Source organism: Thermobia domestica, chromosome 6 (assembly GCF_964235325.1).
Source record: "Thermobia domestica chromosome 6, izTheDome1.hap1.1, whole genome shotgun sequence".
NCBI lineage: Eukaryota > Metazoa > Arthropoda > Insecta > Zygentoma > Lepismatidae > Thermobia > Thermobia domestica.
This window is the reverse complement of record NC_137459.1, coordinates 273,593,460-273,610,388: the sequence shown is the minus strand read 5'-3', so window position 1 is coordinate 273,610,388 and position 16,929 is coordinate 273,593,460. Positions and strand designations below refer to the sequence as shown.

Sequence of the window (16,929 nt, the reverse complement as noted above, 5' to 3'; positions counted from 1 at the left end):
TGCACCATCCAAATCGATACGTGCCAGGAAACAAAGAGAGACGTTGTCAGAAGCAGCTTCACAGACCCGTACTGATATCCAGTGGAACTCTTCAGTGATAGCTTCCCGTTGTTCGGCCAAATTGCATATGTGATATTGATGCGCTTTGTCCTTTAAAACACCCCATAAGGAATCAGGTCGTGTAAAAATCGGGAGATCGAGCTGGCCACTTTACAGATCCAAGTCGACGGATCCAGCACAACGCACACGCTGTTGCAGAGACAACCGTTCCCCCATCCTGGCTGACATACACTAACTGTTATAAATCCAGTGACCGTTATCCCCACTCTCAGCTACATAATGTTGCTATATCGAAACTTTTTTCTCCAGAATTACAAATACTACAGTCAAACATACACACAATTATGAGCCACCCTGTACATTTCTGATATTCTTCATTGTCTAAGTTATTCAATAAAATTCAAAAAAAGTAAGGGTAAGCCTAGCGAACAGCTTCAACAGCTTGTACTGAAGTGATATTGAAAAGCAAAAAGTTCTTCCTACAAGTCAAAATCACGTAATGCGACCTTGATATGGGACTGTAATAAAGTTTTTCTCAAAATAATTACTGATGATTAAACACAATATCAATGGGAACACTTACGCAATATAACAGACCAATCACTTTTGCATTTAATGCAAACCAACGGCATACATAAGGATTTTAACTAGTTTTATTGCAAATCAGAATGTTGCAAGGTGCGAAAATGGAAATATTACTATTGGGATACGTCAATATTAGGTGTTAGTTAGCAAATAGAGCCCAATACACCGTAGCTGAAAGACTGAAGAGGAAAGCAGTTTATTTGGTTACGTTCGATAGTATAATGGGTTAGATAATAAAATAATATTGTGAACAAATTAAGAAATTAAATTAGAATTAAGATAATCGGTGTAAAGTTCAGCATGGAAATAATGGCAATTGTGTGATACGATAATCCAATTCGATTAGAAATGCCTGTTCATAGGTAAAGAAAGGAATATATACAAAAGAGCAATTACTATCTGAGGATTAATGAAAGGCATACTAACTATTGACAAAGACAGTTGACACGATATAAGATTACAAGAAATTCGACGCATATTGTTGATCACCAAAGTCACGTGCGCAAACTACAACTCACTGACACACTCGAGAAGTGAGAATTAATGTAAAACTTCTATAATTAATGTTATTTTATTACACGTATATGATTATATACAGCTGTTTTATATTCTAAGGTTATGTCTTTCCCCCCAAATGATTTTAGCATATGAATTTCCTTTGATTTTGAACTGAAACCAATTTTCATGATTAATATTTTAGTATTAAAATAATATCTACATTTTTTTTACTTGTAGAGAAAAGCAAACGGGTGATAAATGCAAATTTCCACAATGATACTTAGTCCCTCTAATTTGTCTGATGAACCTTCCATTCAACTCAGTGAATCGACCGCTAATTTCGTTCATCTGAACTGAGAAACCTTTTGTTACTCTGTTCTCTTCATGAATATACAATTGAATTTTCACCATTTTAAATGTCTGAGAAATCGCCCGTAAATTCTCTGGGCCCATAGAATACCTTGTAATTAGAGATATCTATAGAACATTCCGTCATAATAGAGGCATATAAATAAGGCGAGAAAGTTCATTACACAAACTGGGGTTAAAAAATGAGAGAATGGGAGCCTTGACTTATGTTGGGGATAATAGGTTGAGGATAAGGTTCTTGAACTCGAATTTTTCAGACCATCAAAAATTAAAAAGAATTCAAGTGCTCTCCATTTATCGCCTAAGAAATGAATCCTGGTTTTATAATTAATTGTAGATAATCCTAGACCATTTTTTATTATTATTGTTGTTGTTGTTGTTGTTCTGGAATAATAATACTGGTATGACCTATGAGGTAAAGAGGCTAAGATTATACTGAACTTTAACAGTTTATCTTCATGTTTTTTTTTTTCCTTAATTTGCTATGCTTTATGTGCTTAAAATTTTGGACGTGTCCTGTAGGGGAGTATCTGAAACAGTTATGCGTTGCATACGCATAAAATAAACAGCACGCATATGCAAGATAAAATATTGGTAATAACAGCAGTAATGAAATTATTTAGGATTACTTTAAGTATCGAATAAATATATTTAATCTAGTTACGTGAAGTCCCATGTGTAAAGATCAAACCAGGAATTTCTACTCTGATAAATTTTAACTATGCAAGGACTTTAATTTGTTTTCCCGCAATAACTTGCCATGAAATTAATTTCCGCAAAACTAATTTGTAGTCATAAAATGCATATAGACAGTTCACATTCTAATAATAACTTTAGGTTAAACTCGTTTATAAATAAAGTACATGTATGTTTTGGTGATACACGGAAAAAATCCGTTATCTCCCCTTGTGTATTATTGAAATACAAGATATTGATAATGTAATGTGACCGAAAATTATTGTACCTGTTTATTTTCTTTCTGAGTGACAAGTGTGTGGAGAGAGTTGTAAGAAGCACCGATTGTAACTAGATCTAAATTTTATTTCAAATGACCCTCCCCCCCCCCTGACCGTATACGAACACACACATTTCCTAAGTTGGCATGAGCAAAGCAACAGAAGGCATGTTGTCCAGTAGAATACGACAAAAAAAAAAAAAAAAAAAAAAAAAAAAAAAGTCTTAGTCACAATTCAACGCAAATTTCTGCGACAGTATAGATTTTATTCACCTACCAAAAACTCCCTTAAACGTCAGCATGCACAACATATGAGGGCAGTTTGCCTATGAAAAGGAGGAAGCACAGACCTTCCATCTCACCCAATTAAGTGTGTTCGACAAATGAGTAATGATTACATCAGAGAGCCTTCTTTTTTTTTTTTTTTTTTTTTTAAAGGAAAAAAGCAAATATTACCCTCTTTTGGTATAAAAACTATCTTCATATCATTAGAGGACCCAATAATATTTTCTTCAAAAGAGTACAATCATTTTCAGACATCTTGTATTTATTTTAATACTATGATAGGAGACAAATGATATCTACAATAAGCTTGCATCACCTGAGCAGACGAGAAACCTTCGTTCAAACTTGTGCGCTCTACTTCTGGGTCATTGGGTCCCATTTTTATTTTTGCGTTGTTGACTACAACAAGTATTATTGAAGCTTCAACAAATCTTCATTTCCCAATTGCTTTTGGTACTAAACTCTTTCAAACTTTCAAACGGTAATTATTTATATACTGCACTACATGTGGCCAATCATTAATTTAATTATGAGATTAATTACTATTATGCCACAGCAAATAAAGCATTATGAAGGCATTCTTATATATGTGGAAAGAGTTACTATTAGGAACTATAAAGAAGTAAAAACAATTAGTCTTAATGTGGTAAATTACCGTAATATCACGCCACTTTAATATTAGGTCACTGATTCTAAACGAAAATTATTCAATTATTGCATGTTTTGTATTACTGTAGGATGTGATGGACGACGTAAAGTCACTTATGTGCTCTTGAAATCTTCATTATAAAGTATACTGCTACTGTTTTAATGTGTTCTTTGGCTTCATTCCTAATACTACAAAAATGAATGCAACTATATTTATTACAGACAGCTTTTTATGAGTTCAATCTCCAACCTTATGAAGCTGACAATGCACGGTTACTCTCATATCAATTAGATTTAAAACTCTCACATTTGAGAAGGGGTCTGGACCCAATAAACATTTGCACACACGAAAGTAAAAGACGAATTATGGAGGTTCAGACCCTTTCTAAAAACCTTAAGATACTGATTTCATGTAGATAACAGTGTGTGGTCAACGGGATGAGGTGCTCCACACGTAACATTTATGACAGCTGTATAACTATTAAGCACATTTTTGACATCCTATTATTTGATACTGTGATTTCTATAGTTAAATAACGATTACTGAAATCAAAACTGTAACTAATATTGTACTATCGCAAGTGCCTCTTATTACTGGTGTGAATGGTAACCCAAGTGATATAGCATTAAATTTAATTATGGCATAACTGTGGGACGTAAAACTCAAGGATTTCATTTCATTTTTAATTTAATTATGGTAAAACCCATACGTAATAAGTAATGCCACATTCATCCAAACTGCAATTAATTACAAAGCTTGAGACATCAATATATACATGCATCTAGCAATTATAATCTTATTCCCTCACAATATGTGCTTAGCGCAACATAAAAAGGACAGTTCCAAATCGTTCAGTTACCGAAAAGTAATGTACTTAGCTAAACATTAGCTTACTGATACATGCAAAAAGTGTACCGGAAAATTTCAGACACCGAAAAATCAATCACCAAATTTTGCACGGTGATATGGTTCACTGAGAAAGTGTTTCAGCGATCTAGAAGTATCACAAATTAAATTACAAAAATGATGTACAGTCTTCCTTCTGCAATTTCTAGTAAACATGGTATGGAGTAACTTATAAACAACTCTCAAGAATTCAATGACTACGCAACAACAACAGTCTCACCTCTCATGTGGTTCGAATCCCACTCTAAGCTGTAGGTTCACGCCTCATATAGCCTTTGTGATGAATGAATCGCTAAACTCGATATGAACCAACCAACCACAACTCTGCAAAGTTCATGGTGCAACTCCTGAATTTTACAACTGGATACAAAAAGTATAGTTGAGTGTCTTAAGTCAAAGATACTTTCGGATTTATGAGAATCATAGTTTAGCTAGTAAAGAAAGGAAATATTCAGACAGGACTGAAATTAATGCTTTAATTTCTGTAAGACATTTTTTATTACTTGTCCCAACTACATACCACAAATACACAATATTTAAAACCAATTTGCAATTTAAATACGGTTCTCTGATAAATTTAATAACAGTTTCTGATTAACTATCTTGAAAAGGTAGGACGCAATATCTATATATATAAAAGAGAACGTACAAATCCTTTGTCCGCTCATCACGCTAATACGGCTGAACCAATTTCTTTTATTTTTGGGGGGTTATTAGGATTTGGACCCTAGATGGTTTTTATCATATCACTTTAATTTTCAATTACCAGTGTCTTGAGATAATGGACCATTCAGGTGTCCATTACGTACAAATCCTTTGTTAGTTCATCATAGGTATAAAAATAAACGTATGTATATGCAACCCGCATGACCGTGTCACTCGGCGGGTTAACATAAATGACAGGCGTTATAATGGTTTTTATCATATCACTTGAAAGCGAAAAAGTAAAAATTATCTAAGTAACAAAGTTTATTGCGTTCGGGGGTGACCGCAGCGAAGCGGGGCGGGTTAACATAAATGACAGGCGATATAATGTTAACATTTACTGCAATCTTCTATGGTTTTTATCATATCACTTGAAAGCGAAAAAGTAAAAATTATCTAAGTAACAAAGTTTATTGCGTTCCGGGGTGACCGCAGCGAAGCGGGGTGAACGCTGCTAGTTTAATATAAATTAGGAACAAATAAAATTACACATGTACAGTGTCTTCGCTGGTTATTACAACACGGAGAATTTTACATACCTTGATTTTCAATGTTCAAAGCAGTACATGACTGAACCAAAACAAAGATATTTTTGTATTATTTTGATACACAACAAAAGTTTCTAACGTGTGTAGTAGCTCTCAGTCACATAATTACAACAAAAGTAACTACGCTCAAATTCCTGAGCTTCAGAGTGGGCGAATTTGACCTTGGCACTCCGTCAGCAAGAAATGGGCAAGGTGAACCAAAGAAACACGGAAAGTAATGTAAACATTCTTTTCGGAATTTTCATGTACTATATGTATAGATTAGCAGTCTATGGATACTTTTGAAACAAAAATTTCGGTGCGGGAAAAAATTTACACGAAAACTAGTATTTGTATCCTATATATACTCGGTCGCATAGTTTTCAAATTAAACGTATTGTGAACATATGCAGATTTTATATATATATATATATATATATATATATATATATATTTCGATAACTAATTTACAAATTTCATTTATCTCCCTAATTTCCTGGGAACATTTTTCGCGAAATCATCCTGCTAGTACCTTAACACCAAACTTTTGCCACGTATGGATTTTTTTTTTTTTTTTTTCGTAATGAGTGGTTAAACCTTATTTCTAAAATAAAAGCAGAAGGTTGAGAAAAGGAAGGCAAATGACTTCGAAATTAAATACAGATAAACAAGGAACGATTGAAAAAAAAACTGACGACTAAGTTAGTCTTCTTCCTTTTACTTTCAATTGTGGGTAAAGTTCATGACGCCTGTCTTTCATGGAACTACGGTAGTGTGACAAAAATCTCCCACGAAGCAATGCAACACACACTTGCCTTCCACGTCCCAACGAAACAATGAGTCGGGCAACAAAACAAAACTACTGTTTCATCTACAAACTACGCTAGTCGAGTTTTTAAATTCTCAAGTAAGTCAAGAATTTCTTTACATCGACACCAAAATTAAATTAGGATAAGGAAGGCGTGTTTTACCGCTTTTTGAGCACGGTAGAGAACGTTCAACTTAATAATAAAATGAAATTGAGCTAATTCTTCAACATCCTATGGGTGAATGCTCTGCATGCTAAATGAGACTAATGGCAAACAAAGGTAAAGAAAAAATATATTTATGGAAGGATTGGTAGAACCTCTAAAATCCCATGGAGACTATGCTGCCCACCATAATACTGAACCACCCCATTGCCCTTTAGGCACACCAAACTTTACAATCCACTTACTAACAATGTACTGAGCAAAGTACTGTAACAAGGACTTTACCACACATATGACCTACATTTTTCAAGTTTCAGTATGAATGTTCCTGATGATTTGACGGGATGTTATCCAAAATAGCTGAAGTATGTTTTCTATACCTGGTACAAGAAAAGGGCACAGGAAAAGATTTGGAATGTTTACAGTCTTCTAGCTTCTGGCTAAACAAACTCATTGACGCGAGTTCGAGGTGTGCTCCCAGGGGTGTGCCCAAAATTATTTTTCTCAAAAGTTGGGACCTAGTTAAATTGCTCTCACACCTGGAAATTGTTATTAAGTTACTTTCAGAATACAGTTACACAATCAAAACAATTAAAGAGAAAGAAACGTATTACTAAATTTCTCAAACATTGCTCTACCTTTAACGTTACAGATCAGTTCCATGCACTTTACAAAGTGCTGATTGTTGACCTGTCACTATTCAAAGAATCCAGTGAAAACGCTGGCAAACATTCCATTGGAAACAGTACATCAATTTGAGTTAAATAAAGCCGAATCTAAACACAAGAAAGCGAATATATCATCTATTAGTTATATTGCAGACACATGAAGAATTTTATTTATACTTATAAACGGTTTATCCATCAGGTATTGTACATAAGCTCTTCGGACCGGAGGCAATTGACACCCAAGATGGCCACTCAAATAGCAAGATAAAATTCACGCATATTTCCAGGCTTTCCAGCTTCATAATATGTTTAAAGGACTTTTGTATGGGAGTTATTTCATTAATTCCACATTACTCTAGGGTCTGAACAAGTGTATGACATTTATTCCAGTCTGATGATATGGTCATAGTTAATAAAAAATAATAATAATAATGTTTCATTTTCCACAATGTAAATAAAACGAAACATACATACATACATAATGATATAGATTACTTTGAGTGTTTCATGTATACCTAAATTTATTATCAAATTAATACGCACAGATTCAACAAATCCGGTAACTACTAGAATTTTCTGTTCACACACACACACACACACACACACACACACACAATATATACACACCTACCTCACTCACTCAGAGAAACTTTTCTCGTGATAAAGGGAAGAAGTGTAGAAAGTGATAAATGTTATTGAAGCTTCTTTGACTGATTCATACATTACAAACTCATGTTATGAGAGTTTTGAATAGGCTTTTTCAAGTTTACTATCAATATTACTTTTAGCTTTCCTTGCGCCTTCTTCCATCTTAGCCTTTTTACTTTCTAGCAATTTGATTAACAACTTTGTTCTTTTCCTGTTCATGTCGTTTCCATCTTCACATTCTTTCTCCTTCCTTCTCATTCAAAGTAGCTTGATAATTCTGTCTAACAGAACGGACAGCATTTATAAGAGATTTTGTGATTTTTACGTTGCTGACTTCCCCATTGTATCTGATAGTGTCATACACTTCTCTGTCCAACCTAAGTCTCTTCTGCCATGTTCTCTACAGTGCACTCCTTATGGTATTCACGAAAAAGCCTCTTTCTATATTTGCATTTCCACGAGAGAGTATTAGTGTAGAATGAAGAACCTCCATCAAATCACCTGTCTTACCTCTGTGAGCAGAAATTATATTAGACCACAATCTGTGAAGTCTGCGACATTCTTTATCAACAAATAAAAGACGCGTTCTGGTATTTGTATCACTGGTTACAAAAAAATACTGTCGAGGAGCGACACCTGTGTAGCCGTCAAGCCAATTGCTTCCAGCAAATATGGTTCCTTGAAGCGAACCATCTCTTCATCACATAATGCAGCAATCTCTGGACTCCAGCACGTTATGGCTTTTGTCAACTTAAATTTCAGTGCTAATCGCTCCTGCATTTTATGACTAATGTCCGGATTTGTATGTAATTACATATTTTTCCTTCATATATATGTACGTCAAATCCTTAAATGTTTGTGATTCACACCTGTAACGTGCTTCAACTCAAGTTCCATATTGCATATTTTGACCAATATTACATATTTCTATTGTTTTACATTTTTTTTTTTTACATAAAACTGTCTTAAAATTTTGCGTTAACTGAAATTTTAATTTAAAATAATAAAAAACTCTCCAACTGTGCAAGGCTTGCATCTAGATTCAATTGTGTCATGTCTATCCTTTAGTTTCTTTACCGAAAGAGAAATATCTTATTATTATTTGTCAAACCATGTTTCGCAGAATTTTCGCCGGTAACAAAAGAAATATAAGAAGAAATAAGTAAAAATTCTCCCTCCGGGGTACATTAGCAGCGCCCTTTATTCTCAACTCAGGCGACTGGCCAGGAAATTCCTAAAATGAATTCTATTAGATTGTTATCGGAGGCCGGACCGAAAAAAAGATGAAAGCAAATCCTGCAATTAAAGTTAAGACTGTACGCTAGTGTGCTTCCAGGAATTTACTGGAAGAGTTCGTTCCAAGAAGCTGGCGACAATGGCAATATCATAGCAGGTAACCTAAGCTTTCAAAGAACTTCGCTTGTTCAACTGAATGATAGGAGGACAGTACTCTAGTATTGCAGTTGCAAAACGCACGTGTTCTCTATTGACCGTCGGTTAGAAATGGCTCCGGTTGCCTCAACTTTATCCGCGAAAATGCGGTCGTGGGTAACTATCGATGATGCGTTTACTACGGACGGTAAAGCGGTCTTGTGGCAAGTGTATGATGATCATTAAAAAAAGTTCAATGAAATCTCAGAACAACATATACGAAGTGCAAGAAATAAAAATTTGCAAGAAATAAAAATTTGCGAACTGCAAAAAAACAAGTACTCTTGACAAATGCATCGTGATACTTCAGTGAGTGAGTTTTTCAAAGGCTTGTACCAAGTAATGATAGCAGCAAACATTCCTTGGAACAAAGTTCAAGTGCCAAAATATCGTGCTTTTCTGGAGAAGTACTGCAGGTGTCGAATTCCTGACGAATCCACTCTTCGAAAGTATTATCTCGAAGTTTGTTATAGGGAACCTATAGATATCATTAGAGCAGAAATAGGTAGTTCATATATTTGGATTTCTGTGGACGAAACAACAGACGTTTTGGGACGTTATGTAGCAAATTTAGTGATTGGAAAGTTAAGTGAAGATGCTCCATCTAAATCCTATCTTATTGCGAGTAAATTGCTGGAACGCACGAATCATTCCATGATTGCTCGCTTTGTAAGCGATGGTCTTAAAGCGTTGTGGCCGGGAGGAGTTCAGGAAGAAAAAGTCCTTGTTCTCTATACAGACAGTGCAGCGTACATGTTAAAAGCGGTTAGAGCACTTACAGTTTTTTTTTACCCTCACTTAATTCATTTCACCTGTATGGCCCATGCTCTTCAGCGTGTTGCTGAAGAGGTGAGAGAGAACTTTTGTGAAGTAAATCAACTAGTTTCTTCCACGAAAAAAAAAAAAAAAATGTTTGTTAAGGCGCCACAACGTGTTCAAGTTTACAGAGATCAACTCCCAGACGTGCCACTTCCTCCGGAGCCTGTGCTAACACGATGGGGCACTTGGATACAGGCAGTAGATTTCTACAATGAACATTTTCAAAAAATTAAGCCTGTTGTTCATTCATTTCCATCGGAGTCTGCTGTGTCAGTTGGCATTGCTCAGAAACTGTTTAATGACTCGAAAGTAGCGTGTAATATCGCATACATTAGACAGCAATTTTGGTTGGCTACCTACAAGCATTAAAAAGCTAGAAACTGTTGGGCGGCCTCTTCCGAAATCTATGGAAGTCATAGAGGATGCAAATAGACTGCTGCAAAGTGTGTGTGGAGATGTAGGAGAAAAAGTTCGAAAGAAACTAAATGCAGTGCTGGAAAGAAACCCGGGTCACGACAGCCTATTGGCAGTGTGAGATTCTCAGTGGTGAAACAAGAACCCCACTGAAGATATTTCCCCCAACTACATCCCCCTGTTGAAATACGCTCCTGTTACCTCATGTGATGTGGAGGATCATTCTCTGCATACAAGAATGTTTTATCCGATCGCAGATAAAATTTTACTTCTGATCATTTGGACACACAGTTGAACTGCAGGCACATCTTTTGTAAGTACTTTATTTCAAATTAAAAATGTTCAATAGTGGAAATGTTCTTCAATCTTAGTTCAGCTGGTATTGTTTAAAAGATATAGGACTGCTTTTCCCTGAATAAAATATATATAAAACAATACATTTTGTCTCAAGTTGCTTTTAGTATTTAAATTTGTATATTGCGTATATTTCAAGATTGGGCCGTGGTGACGGATGCGCATTTAGTGTAAAAGGTTCTAGATTTGAAACAGGACCACACCACATGAGATTTCTGACGTACAAATGCCGTATGCATTACTTTTCTCGGGGCTTTCCTGTTTCTGTCTAGCCAATTCACATCTTCCTTCATTCGCGTCTGATTTTTGTTATCCTGCGATCAGTAACGTCAGTCACGTATGGCTGTTTTAGCTGTTCAAGCATTTCACTTCATTGAGGGACTTGCATTAAGCAGGATAAAAGTGTAGTAGATTATCCTTTTTATTTTCATAATTCGTTTAAATATTGCATACTCATACGCGTGTTAATATTACGTTTTCATAAATATGTAACATGTAATATTACATATTCTTATATAATATTACATATTTCTTACATTTTAAGCGATTTTTGTTACATTTTTATGTACATATTTAGGGGGTTGATATTACATAAAAATCCAAACTCTATTTATGACCGTTTTCTGCAATATTCTTCGACAATTCCTGTAGAACCTGGCTAGTTCTCTACCCTAAACATTTTCCCGACATTTCCTTTTTGTGGCAAATCCTGCATCAACATTTGCCAAGTTTTCTTCTTTTTCTACATCAATCTTAAAATTTTCAACGTCTCCTGGTTTCACAAATTTTTGCATAACTGCACACACTCATGTGCAGCTCTAGTATAGGAAAGGAGCTAAATGTCTGTCACTGAAAATCTGAGATATTGTTTAATGTTATTAGCTATGAGTTTGAAGAAAGCTAGTTTGGGGTTTAACATTGTGTCTTCAAGACAGTGTTTTACTGCTTCATAACTGCTGCAAGACAATGCTACCATCTTTCAAAGATAGTACCTGCTTCACAAATTCTCTGAGGCGGGGAAGTATATCAAGAACTCGCTGTTCTACTTTTCCATTTAATAACCAACGGACAGGGCAATATTTATATGAGAAGATATCGGAACTTCTTAATTCAGTATATATAGTTCTCCTTGCGGGAACATTCTTGAATAAATTGTACAAAGAATGCAAAAACTTTGCAATATCCTAACCTACTGTGAGCATACCAACTTTAAAAGCATTATTTAATGTATACAAGCCAGAACCGCCTAAGTTTAAAAAACAAGTCATATTCTTCTGATTTCAGAAATGTATTAAATTTCTGAAGGAACTTCAAATTCGCCGTGGGTCCATCGATAGAAACCTGTATATTTTTGACATCAAAAATTTGCACGCAGTCCATGAATGCTCCTAGGAGATCTGAGGCTCTACTTCGCCCGAGGAAAGCATAAGTCAGGTAACGAGTAGAAACTTCTCCCTTAGTAGCGTCACAAAATCTGACATTGACGTCCATTTGATTTTTCTAAGACACTTTGTTAAGTGACTCATAAAACCCAATAACAAATGGACTGTTACCGCACGCACACTATGTATTGTATTAAGAAGTTCCCTGTTAAAATGTGGTGCTATGTCCCAATAAAATGACGTACCTATCTTAGTACGGCTCAATTGCATTTTTTGCTGCTATTTAACTGTCTGGGAATAAGTAGGGAAATAATTGTACATTTTTCTCTGCAGAACGGAAGAATTTGTGTGTGTCAATTATTTGCAAACACCATTTAATTTCCGCAATAGTAACATCACTGACAGATACTTCTTGAAGGCACTTGAGTGAAGATCAGATCTAATATTATTGCTATTGCTGTTAGATTTATCACAGACAACGCCTGACCAAGAAGCTGAACACGAAACTATGCTAGTTTGTGAGCTTTTCATACCTAACGAGGAAGCTGAACACAAAACAGTGTTAACTTCTCTTCTTTTCACTCCTGATGAAGCTGAACTTGGTGTTTGCGGTCTTCTTATAAATGTGTGAAGGTTGGACGAATCACATGCTTTCTTCTTTTTCTGTGTGTTTCTTCCCTTGCATATGGCTAATTAATGTTTGGTGTCCCATACTGGCAACAGAAATAATAGCTTGAGGGCAAAATCGGCACCTTGCACTATAAACATCTCTTTCACGTTTGACTGGTAACCCTTTGATGCTCTTTCTGACATCATGAATTTTCTGCGTCGAACATAGGAGACTATTCTAAATATTTGCTCTCGTACCTAATTGTCTTGTAACAAGGGAATTTACCTTAACCAGAAATGCAGTGTCTGTAAAATATTCTAAAATATTAAAGAAGTCTCAAATTTGTAACTTAAATTATTCTTTTTAAAAAATCAAGTATCTATAGATAAATTGACGTATTTCTCAGGGTTTTTTCAAGGCCTTAAAAATTCATGCATAATTCCAGCTTTTCCCGAAATTCTCGACGCGTAGGCACCCTGACACCGCTTAAAAGAGAAAGAGAATGTAATTACAGAGTGGTTAAATATATTCTGAATCTAATAATCGTAATAAATGCAATTCAAAAGAATTGTTTATGGCACTATATTCGCATTCATCTTGTGACATTTCATTTGTAGTAAATATAAAATTTTAAAAATTCAGCAATGCAGTCCTGTCAGTTTTTTTTTTTTTTTCAGAGAAAAAAATGTGCTCAAGCAGCCTTCACCGGAGATGATGGTATTTCCGACTAATCTAAGCGATATCTCTGTCGGAACAAGAGTGAAAGGATTTAACAGCATAATGCATATCTACATTAAAGACTGGCTGAAAACCCAGGATTTGAAAAGGAAAAACATTTATGTCTACCTTCACTAAAGGAAACATTACTAAATCATTTGGTCAAGGTTTTGTCATAGAATTCATTATGGGATAGTGGAATCGTGATAAGTATAAATAAATAATGATTTAGAACTAAGGAAATGTGAATACAATTATGACAAACATTGTATAAGCCCAGCCAAGCTTAAATTACTATCTGAAATGGAACTCTCAGTACTGTATGTTAGTAGCTAATTCTATAGTTATCATTCGATAATGAAATTATGGGACTTAGAATAAATCTATCAGGAGTCAACTTATTGCTATATTTACAGAAGAAGAGTTGATGCCTATCCTGTCAATTTCGTGAAATCACTCTTCCATGATCTGCACTATTTCTTGAGAAAAAATGGTGGCTCAGTGGAAGAGCGCGCTAACATCTAGTGCGTGGAATCCCTGGTTTGATTCCAGTTCGAGCCAAGTGGGCTTTATTGCTCGAACACAGTGTGCGTTGCTTACCTCTGAGTTCTCCTGTTTCCTTCTACTTTGTTCATTCCACCATTTCTTCTCATCACCGTTTTCGTTAGTCTTTATGCATAATCGTGAGACATAAAACTAAACTATTTCCTTTCGTACTCTGCACTATTTATTTTCGCTTATTTATATACGTATATTGGGCGTTCTTTTAATGAGAATTATGTAGACTGAATTAAATTAGTCGAGAGTGTCATTTCTTTGTGTTTGTCAATACGTTTGTCCTATATAGATAGAGTTTAAGAAAGACTTCAAGGAAGAAATCAGTATTTCGGGCATCAAAATGGATCGAAAATTTATTTAGATTACATTTACGTTTCCCTCTAAAATCACTCTAGGAAAATTAATAGGTAGGTCTAACATCAGAGAATTAACATTTCACGAATGAGCCACTAGTTATCTGCTGACAATAGACTATACATAGATTATATTATATTCGAAAGTTGCTCCGCTTCTGGGATCTAATTTTAACACAGACGAATTTCCTCCTGCATTTTTTTTAAAAAATATTGTTTTCGTCCAAATATAAATTCTCCACATATTTTGCATTCTCAAGTTAAAAAAACACCCTGCATCTATAAAAGAAAGCGAGTATGTTTATCGGATTTTTGCAGTCAGGGGCAATGGTGAAATCACTCTTAGTCATTATATTTTTCACGTATTTCTTTACTTTCATAAATTTTGAATAAACATTCTTGCCGTGCGAAGAACGGGTATTTCTGCTAATGTTAATTTAAAAAAAAAAATGGCAGAATAATAGTAAGGAAATAGACAACATTACGCCAATACATATACTATAAAAAGAAAGTTATTAAACAAAATGACAAAACTACAAAACTGAGCACCCTATGCTCTTTCGAAAGTCGTATTCACACTCAAAGTATGATACGTATACATGAAAGTGGAAACAACTGAAACAGATGGAAAAGCCATCGTGTATATAATCATCCGATATTTTATTTCAAATATCTATTTATTGTATATGCTAAGTCAATCACCTATTTTATTAAGTTATTTAGTAAAGGACATACGAAACAGTTTTGAGCAAACAATACGTCAAAACAATTACGAACGTTAAACGAATTACGAATATTAAAAAGCAATAGTTGTCAATGGGACGCACACGTTAATGGACAAGCACTAGAACATTGGCATGACGAAGACAGAACACGAATTTTTCATTTCCCTTACTTACAGTGTTACGTTTTTCGAACTTAATCACTATTGATTCTTCTATGTTGTATACCGTGTGACCGCTCCTAGAAGTGAAGAGAAATTGATAAAAACATGAGTAACTTTTGCAATACATGGTAACTTCTAATCCACTCAGCATAACTGACTATTTATGTATTTTACGCCTCCAGTAAAAAAGGTCTCAACCTTGCAAATTACTTTATATGAAACAGTTCTCTCCCTCTACGGTAATTGCTCTGTGGTTCAAATATTCACTTTGGATTTAAAATATTTACATATATTGTACGTTATTGTGTCTAGTACTCTGACAGTTGTTATTCACATATTCAACTCTCATTTGGAAGAAAAAATTGTCCTTAATAATGAAAATTCATTTCTCTATGGTTTATGTCATGAGCAATTCGTTTTCACGTGCTTCTAAGTTGTAGACTTCCTAGATGGTTGCAGAGGGATTAAGAATACTAATAATACTCATGGCTGATACTGACCAACAGGAAGGGTAAGATGATTCAGTTACCAAGAATTGACAGAACAATGGAGTGGCTTCACTCCTTGAATGGCAGAATTAACTACTCACACGGAAAGGGCGAAAAATCTTGCACGATTAAATACTCATATGGTTATCGAGATAATGAAACATCTTAAAAAAAATATTATATTCGAGTCTAGGATCGAATTAGGGAACTGTCGCACCAGAGGTAAGCGCTCTAGCGCTGACTACTTTACTTTGGTCTATTATTTAGTCTGGTCAACGTTGGGATACTCAATCACGAGGAAAAAAAAAACTACGGATAGTGTTGTCTGTTGTACACTGACCGTAAGTAAATAATTGAACAAATTATTAAACTGGATGTTATACGTATGGTAAAATGAAACATTATATAATGTATTGTGTGTGTGTGTGTGTGTGAATGCATTAAAATGTTCATATAGTGCACTACTCGGTATGTACTTATACATACTTAAAATACTATGGCCTAAGACTGTGAACTCACAAACAAGCAGACATTTCTTCTTCCCTCACAATGAACATATTACTTTTTTAAAAAGTGTTTCAGTTTTTCAGGCACAGAGGCGGTGGCAATGAAGTATTGAGCGCTTACAACAATCCTCACGATTCTTCACACAATATTTGCGTCATCCAATTCCAAATCTTCTCTTGTTCACTTTTTGGATTTTTTTTTTATATATATATAATATGTGAACAACTAATTTCAGATGATTTATCCCATTTAATGCGTTCGTTTGGCATTTCACAATTTTTATTCACTTATTTTGCTTATTTTCAGGTGTAAAAATTAAGATACAACAAACAAAGTGGTGTAAAGTGGACTAGATATTTTGGAATTGCGCAACTCGTTTGCGACTCTAGTGACAATGTAATTTGTTTGAGTGTTCTGCCGAAGACAGGTTATACAGTAATCCATTTATCCTGTGTGGTAAGCATCGTTGAAGCAGTGGAGCAGAAGAAAGCGGAAAGTTTTGTTTTTATGTGGTTCTAAAAGATAAATGGAAATACAAAACTTGAATGGAAGTTGAGAACTGTTTTTATAAATATCGCACATAC

At 34.8% G+C, this 16,929-nt stretch overlaps 2 protein-coding genes across 8 annotated transcripts in view; one reads left to right on the top strand and one right to left on the bottom strand.

Moving 5' to 3' along the window:
* Positions 1–16,929, top strand: part of LOC145688499 (protein GVQW3-like) — a 480,426-nt gene that overhangs the window by 113,781 nt on the left and 349,716 nt on the right. The gene's annotated exons all lie outside the window — the stretch shown is intronic.
* Positions 1–16,929, bottom strand: part of LOC145688497 (epidermal growth factor receptor kinase substrate 8-like) — a 379,489-nt gene that overhangs the window by 286,605 nt on the left and 75,955 nt on the right. The window contains exon 2 of one of the 4 annotated variants that reach the window (XM_081762831.1): positions 15,364–15,427. The exons of the other annotated variants lie outside the window; for them this stretch is intronic. The gene's annotated coding sequence lies outside the window, so the exon portion shown is untranslated. The remainder of the gene's footprint in view (positions 1–15,363; positions 15,428–16,929) is intronic. 4 annotated transcript variants of the gene reach the window in all.